The sequence below is a fragment of the Chinchilla lanigera genome, unplaced genomic scaffold, assembly GCF_000276665.1.
Source record: "Chinchilla lanigera isolate Chin_1 unplaced genomic scaffold, ChiLan1.0 scaffold00030, whole genome shotgun sequence".
Lineage (NCBI taxonomy): Eukaryota > Metazoa > Chordata > Mammalia > Rodentia > Chinchillidae > Chinchilla > Chinchilla lanigera.
The window spans coordinates 16,868,100-16,876,449 of NW_004955431.1; the positions used below are offsets into that span (position 1 = coordinate 16,868,100).

Below are 8,350 nucleotides of genomic sequence, written 5' to 3' on the forward strand. Positions count from 1 at the left end.
TTCACTGTAAAATCAGGAACAAGACAAGAATACCCACTATCACTACTTCTATTTGATACAGTTCTGGAAACCTTAGAGCAATTAGACTAGACAGAGACATGAAAAGAATAAAGACAGGAAAGGAAGAAGTAAAATTATCATGATTTTCTATATAGAAAACATTAAAATCTCCACCAAAAGACTAGATTTAATCACCACATTCAGTAGCATAGCTGGTAAAAACTCAACATTAAAAAATCAATAGCATTCCTGTACACAAAGAACAAACTTACTGAGAGGGGAATCAGGGAAACCACACCCTTCACAATAGCATTCAAAGAAATGAAATATTTAGGAATCAGTCTAACAAAGGAAGTAAAAGATCTATAAATTGAAAATAAAAGTACTTTGAAAAAGGATATTGAAGAAGATATCAGCAAATGGAAAGATATCTGTTGTTCATGGACAGAAAGAACCAACATAGTGAAAATGGCTGTACTACCAAAATTATTTTTTCAGATGTAATGAAATTCCAATCAAAATAACATTAGCATACCCCCCAGAACTATAGGAAACATTCCTAAAATTCATTTGGAGCCAGAAGAGACCTAGAATAGCAAAAGCAGTTCTGGGCAATGAAGGCAAGGCAGGAGGCATTACAATCTCTGACTTAAATTTATACTACAAAGCTATTGTACTGAAATCAGTATGGTACTGGTGAAAAAACAGACCTCAGGATTAGTGGAACAGATTAGAAGATGCAGATACAACTACAAACACACTCAGTCACCTTATCTTTGACAAAGATGCCAAACATGTTCACTGGAAGAAGATATCTTCTTTAATAAATGATGCTGGAAAAATTAGTTTTCCACATGCTACTGTGATAAAATCAGCATGGTACTGGCAAATAATAGACCTTAGGATCATTGGAAAAGATTAGAAGATGTATACACAACTACAGTCACAGTAAGCCACCTTATTATTGACAAAGGGGCAAAACATGTTCACTGGAAGAAAGGTAGCCTCTTTAATAAATGGTGGTGGAAAAACTGGTTCTCTACATGATGAAGACTAAAACTAGACCCACGTCTACCACCATGCACTATACCAAAGTCAGAATGGATCAAAGTTCTAAATATTAAAACAGAAACACTGAGTCTAGTGGAAGAGGAAGGAGTTAGAAATCTTGAGGACAAAGGTGTAGGTAGAGACTTCATAAACAAAATCCAAACTGCACAGGAAATACTTGAAAGCAACAATTGTGTTTTCATCTTATAAAAAAATTTCACATGTCAAAAGAAATCAGAGTGAAAAGACAACTCACAGAGTGGAAAACAATTTCAGCCAATTGTCCCTCAGACAAAGAATTTATATCTATAACATATAAAGAATTGAAAATAATTACCCCTCCAATTCAAAGACAGAATAAAAAATGGGCAACTGAGATGAATACACACTTCTCAGATGAAGAAATAGAAATGGCAAATAAATATGTGGAAAAAAATGTGCAACACCACTGGTCTTTTGAGAGATGCAAATTAAAACAACACTGAGATTCCATCTCACCCCAGTAAGAATGGCTGTCATCAAGAATCAACAAATAGCAAATGTAGGAGGGGCTGTAGAGAAAAAAGAATTCTTCTCCATTGCTGGTGGGAGTGTAGCCTGGTGCAACTACTGTGGAGATTTCTCAACAAACTAGGATTAGAGGTCCTATTCAATCCAGCTATTCTTCTTGGTATTTCCCCACAAGAATTAAAAACATCATACCACAGTGTTATATATGCACCCATGTTTATAACAGCACAATTTGTATATAATAGCACAACTTGTCAGAGCTAAATTTTGGTAACAACGCAAATGTCCATCAAATGAGAAATGGATAAAAAAGATGTGGTATTTTTATACAATGGAGTATTACTCAGCTATAAAGATGGATAAACTTGAGACTTTTATAGGTAAATGGATGCAACTTGAGACCATACTCATAAGTGAAATAAATCAGATTTGTATGTGTAAACATCAAATTGTCTCCTTAGTGTAAGAATATGAAAGAGCAAATAAGATCCAAAATGTACAATAGACATTGTGAAATGGGAAGAAATTGTTCAAAATGAAAGAGAAACTGGGATAAGGAAAAGGGGAAAAGAAGAAAGGGAAAAGAAAATATATATACATTTATATGATACTTAAGATAGTTCTATTGCTAATATCTATTAGTTCTTTGAAAAAAAAGTTTGTGCTTGTATTGTTTGATCACATTTTCATGCTTATATCTTGTAATATGACCAACTACTTTGAAGTAAATAATATGTAATGTATTAGTCACTGTTACTCTCCTACTACCATGTTTTGAAATTTTGTTATTGTGTTTATATTTTTCTCTTGAAAATACAAAAACAAAGGTTTAAAAAATATATAAGTCAAGGGCCAAAAATGACTTTTATGCTGGAACATTCCATTGTGACAACCCTGATGCTACCCTTCACAAAGAGGGAAACTAAAATCATAGGGGCCACAGGGATTCTGAGAGCTTGCCCATCCTGTCTGTCATGAACCTGCCAGCTGGGGGCACATGAAGTAGATCATGAGTTTCTGTATCTACCCAAGTGCCTCATTCCCCTCCTAGGAAGAAACTTGCTGACTAAAGGCAGAGCCCAGACAAGGTACTACCTGAGGGACATACTAGCCTGACCCTTGATATCCAGGAAAATATAATCCTGTCAGTCACAGTCCTCAGAGAAGAATAGAAATTACATACAGTGGATAGAGAAGAACTGAACTCTTCACTGCTGTTGGAGATACTTTGTATGCGTGTCCTAGAGTAGTGGAAGAAGAACCCATGTCCCTTCCCAACAGTATTGTTCCTTCTTACCTGCCAGCAAAAGGTCATCCATATACTGGATCAAAACACAGTTCAGCTGGTCTCCTGAGAAGGTGACTAGGCCAGTAGCTAAAGCTTCCCCTAACAGGGTAGGGGAGTTCTTAAAGCCATGGGGTAGCCTTGTGCAAGTTGAGTTTTTCATCCTATTTGGGATCTTCCCATTCAAAGGTGAATAGGGACTGACTTTGAGGGGCCAGGAGCAAGCAGAAGGTGACTTTGAGAACCCAGCTGGTGAACCAGGTTGCCCAAGGCAGAAATAGCCTCAGTGATGTATTGGAGTTTGTGACAACTGGGTGTGATGGTGGCATTATTGATTGCTCAAAGGTCCAATAGCAACAGGTAAGCATTACCACTAGGATTTTTGACACGAAACAGAAGGATATTCCAAGGAGACTGGAACTCTAATGGGATCCCTGCCACTTTCAGTCAGTTGATGTGTTCCACAACTGCTATTTGTGCTTCCTTAGGTATGACACATTGTCTTAGCCTGATAGGGGTTGTTCCTGGTTTGAGCTCCAACAGTATTGGGGACTGATTTTCAGCCAGTCTGGGCAGGGACTTTTTGACCCATACCTCTGGGTATGTCTCCAACAGCAGTGGAGAGTTCAGTGAGACATTCTCAAGCTGACCAAATATCAGAGATACTCCAGAATCTAAGCCAGATATTACTTTATTCACAGATGGCAGCAGCTCTATCAAAAATGGGGAACACCTGGCTGGTTATGCCATCACTACAGTAGGCCAAGTCATAGGGAGTTAACCACTCCCAAAGGGTGGTTGGCACAGAGGGCTGAATTATGGGCCCACAGTCATGCTCACCAATAGGTCCAAGGAAGAGCTATAAACATCTATCCTGACCTTAGGTATGCCTTTACAGCCATCCATGTACATGGGGTGTATACAACGAGAGAGGATTACTAATGGTGGGGGTGGGGAGATAAATAAACAAATACTCCAACTTCTTGAGGCCATCTTGGAACAGAAAGGAGTGGCCATCAAACATTTTCAGGGGCATCAAAAAGGACAGGATGACTGACAAGGGGAAATCCATTGGTAGATCAGGCAGCTAAAGAAGGTACACACAAGGAATGGTTGCCTCAACACTTAGGAAACACTAAATTGCTGCTGACATGTGACTGACCCAAGGTACACCCCAGAAGAAAATCAGTGGGCTCAAAATGAAGAAGTTCATAAAGTTTCAGGAATGTGGTGGTGCCTACTGGACCAGAGGCCTTTCATTCCATAGGAATGGCCTACTCTTTCATTCAACACCACGATGGCCTCACCCACTTGGGAAAAATTGCACTAGAGACACTTCTAAGTCAATATTGCTATAACTCTTGGCTGTCGTCTTTCTGTAACACAGTGGCTAATAGATGTTAAACCTGTCCACAGAACAGTCCACTCCAATTTTCTCAGCCTGCTTCAGGAATACAACATACTGGAACCTCACCCCTTGAGGGCTTAAAGGTAGATTTCACAGAAATCAGAACATGCAATGAATATAAGTACCTGCTGGTCCTTGTCTGTACCTACTTGGGCTGGGTAGAAGCCATACCTATACGAAAATATGGAGCCCAGGTAATGGTAGACAGTGCCCTGCAAGAAGGAAATAGAAAAGTGGTCTGGGGAGTAGTTTAAGGGTCAATGTGAAATTACAGTTTGCAGATATAATTGTCCCAGGAAGATCCCTGGAGTGCAAATCTGTCAAATGCAAAGTGTGATCTGGGAGTCCATATTGACACCTTCAAAAACAGGGCCTCACATAGACCTATTATGGACCTTGTATGGGCTCCAAATTTTGTAATGAGTGACAGAACCCCTACATCACCATTGACCAATAGTCACCCTCTGTACTAGATACAAAAAGTTTCTCTTTGATTGGGAAAATAAAACTCAGCATTGCACCTAGGTTAAATGCCAGGGAGAGGCAATAAAACATATTTTAACAAACTTAAAATGTGGAAATCATAAAAATCTTCAATTATTTAGACATTTAAAAAGTTAATGAATAGCACATTAATTAAAAGTAGAAATTTGACAAAAAATACTTTGAACTAAATGAAAATATAACATAAAATGTATAAAACATAGAGAAATCTAAATGGATATTTATATCATTCAATGAATGCTTTACAAAAGAAGGAAGATTCAAAAATTTTCTAAAATTTTATTTTAAAGAGAAAAAAAGCAATAAAAGAATGCAATATTTCAAAACAAAATGATAGGAAATTAACAATGGTTATTATATTGTATATCGCTATCTTCAAAGTAGTTGCCCAGATTGCTAGATATAGGCAAGCAAAATTGATCAAAATTCACACGGTAAGTCCCACTTTAGGAAACCAAAGGGAGATGAACAATTTAAATGGAAAGCAATAAAAAGAAAAGATATGATAAAAATTAAAGCAGAGAACAATGAAATTGGAAACAGCAAATAGAGAAAAACAAATCAAATTAAAATTGGTTCTGTGGAGAGATCTATAAGATTTTAAAACTTTATTCAATTTAACCAGAAAAATAAAAGGTGTAAATTCAGTAGATGAAAGAAAATTCACCACTATGGATATTATAGATATTAAAAGGCTAATAAAAAGAGGAACTCCCTGCTATGAATAAGTTTGATAACTTAGATGAAATGAATCAATTTTTTGAAAACATAAACTGTAAAATCTCATCAAAGAGATATAATCTGAATATGCATATATCTACCAATAAATTAGAATCAGTAACTAATATGCTTCCTAAAAGAAAGCACTAGGTATAAATGGTTTTACAGGGAATTCTACTAAATATTTAATGAAGAACTTTAATCAAGTTTCCAGTATTTCTCCCCAAACATAGAAGTAGAATAAACACTTCCTAACTCATTGTTTGACTTTCCCATTTTCTTCTACTCTTTTCAGACTCTCAGGTCTTGTAAGTAGGTCTTCTGTAGTCCTCAATAAGCTCCTCAAAGTTTGAAAACATGGCCTCCAACACTGAAAGCTTTTAATTAATGGAGAAGAATGTTCATGGTACATCATCTACTGACAAACAACTTTGATAAAAAACAAAAAACAAACTGAAAAACCATCATGGACATATTTATATTTTTGAAAAGACTAAAATTCTCTCAGAAAGAGCCTCTGTCAAGTCCTTGTGGAGGAAGTCCCAACAAAGCACTGTTGTAGAAGATGACACTGCAGTACATGTTCCTCCCACTTAGAACTTCCCAGTGGGATAAGCTGTGGAGGTGAAAGACAGTAACACTGATGATCCTGATCCTTTGTAAGCCTGAACTAGTGTGGGTGTGCTTATAACTTAGTCTTTTAACAAAAAGTATTTTTGAAAAAGTAAAATAGAGATTTCCAACATGACTGATTAGAGAAGGTGGTGCACTGAAGTAGCTTAGAGGAGAGACACCAACTAATGCAGGTATTCTGAAATAAAGGAGGCAAACACATCCAGATACAGAGAATTTAACCACTAGACAAATCCTTTACACTGAACCAAATATCTGGGTTGTTGAAAAAGGGAAGCAGGCCTACATGACTTCCCCAGTGAGCATGGTATCTTGACAGCTGTTGTAATAGGCTGAGCAAAAGATTGCTACAGAGTTCAGACTCCTGCAATAGGCTCCTACATACCTTCCTCCCACTTGGAAAGAAAATCTAGCCCTGGAGTTACTGCAGTTAAATCCCAAGGGAAGCCTAGACTGCAATCAGAGACAGGGACAGCCAGCAACAGAAAAACAGGCAATCTGCCGCTACATCATCCTCCCAAACACCAAGGAACACTTTCACTGCAGCATCCTCTCCACTACCCACTGTTCAGGATCAACAAGGGAAGCCCCCTGCCCCCAAGGCAGAGAGAGGATAAACCCCAGGAACTGTGGGCATGTGGATTTCACTGAAAGGAAACCATAGAATGCAGCCTTAGAGAAGTGAGGAATAGAGAGAGATTCAGGGAAGCTGGACAAGACCAAGTACTCTCCTATTGTTTCCCCAAACACTGGAAAGACCTGAGACACCGTAAAATCCTGCCCACTGCCACCATTCTGGATGGGAAAAGAAGGCTCTCTGCTAAGTGTAGGTGCTGCACCAAGTTTCATAAGTCAGAAAGCAGAGCTCCTGAGACAGGGACCAGGGGCAGATAAAGGGCTGAGAGCAGAAAGGCAGAAAGCAGTGCCTGGGTCAGAGGACTTCTGGTGGTACATTAGGCAGAAGGCCCACAGAGGGAGGTACAAAGATGACTACAGGATTTATCCTGCAGTGAAGGGAATAGGAGTAGGAAATCCCTAGCAGAAGTCAACTGAGAACCAGATATGGGGCAACTGATATCATATCTTCTTCTTACCAAGTTGAGGTGGTCAGATCTCAGGACAGAGACAAAGGTCTACCATTAGCCTCACTGAAAGCACACTTTCAGCCAAAAAGCAGGTCCAGAGAAATACAAAGCCCTCACTGCCTCCAGACAGGCAATTAAGTATTCCACAGGGGGAAAACTGGTTTGGCTGCCTGCAATCACACTGTGAACTACAGCATAAAGGGAACCATGGGGATATTCTGGATGAATGGTAAAACAACTGTGAGACGTTTTTGTTTGATTCTTTGCTTTGTTTGTTTTGGGTTTTCTTTTTCCTTTTGCTCTCCAGTTCTTGCTCCCTTATTAATATAATTTTTATTTTACTTCTTTTTTATTAATTAAGTTTATTAGTACATTTTAGCTATACATAATAATCACATTCATTATAAGAAATTTGTACCTGTACATGATATAACTTGATTCCTTTCTTCCCTATTCCCCTACTTTTTTTTCACTTCTTTTTTCTACTTCCTCTTGTTCTTTCCTCTCTTTTCTCTTTTTACTTTCTTTTCTCCCTGTTTTTTTTCTACTTTCCCTTATTTTCCCTACCACTTTTTCTCTCCCCTCTTTTTCTCCACCTTTTATATAGCATATAAAGAACAGGTGCCTGTATGTGAACAGAAGAGAATAAGAACCACTTATTGAAACTGAATGATACCATCCATAACCCTGTTGGGTAACCCTTAGCAAAACTGTGCTGAGAGGATTCAAACAAAGCTAAGCAAATATATTAACAGCCCATGACAACCTCACAGTTTCCCTCAACCTCTAAATGTCCTTCCCTCTGCATCCCTCCTCCTACCTTTAGAAATATTAGCACTCACTAATATTAGCACTTTGAGCACTAGCCTTTACTTCAGCTATAAAGGAACTCCAACAATCATATGTCCTATTTTTTAACCTATTGATATTTCTCTTATCTCCCTCTTAATGTCTTACTGACTTCCTTGTCCTCTTCCTTTTTCCTTCCTCTCTCCCTCCATATCCCATATTATGCTAATAGCAGAATAGTATAGTCTGTAGGGAGCACTGCTAATAAGCCAAACTTCTCAAAATATTCAGTGTTCATGACTGATGTATGGTTGGATCTGTGGATGCTGCTATAAGCAGTAGGAATTCTTTCCTTATAACTGACAT

The 8,350-nt window shown here is 38.1% G+C and overlaps 1 long non-coding RNA gene across 1 annotated transcript in view; it reads right to left on the reverse strand.

Moving 5' to 3' along the window:
* Nucleotides 1–7,313, reverse strand: part of LOC106148865 — a 68,940-nt gene extending 61,627 nt beyond the window's left edge. The window contains exon 1 of the long non-coding RNA XR_001234586.1: nt 7,205–7,313. This is a non-coding gene — a long non-coding RNA (uncharacterized LOC106148865). The remainder of the gene's footprint in view (nt 1–7,204) is intronic.
* Between the last annotated feature and the right edge of the window lie 1,037 nt (nt 7,314–8,350).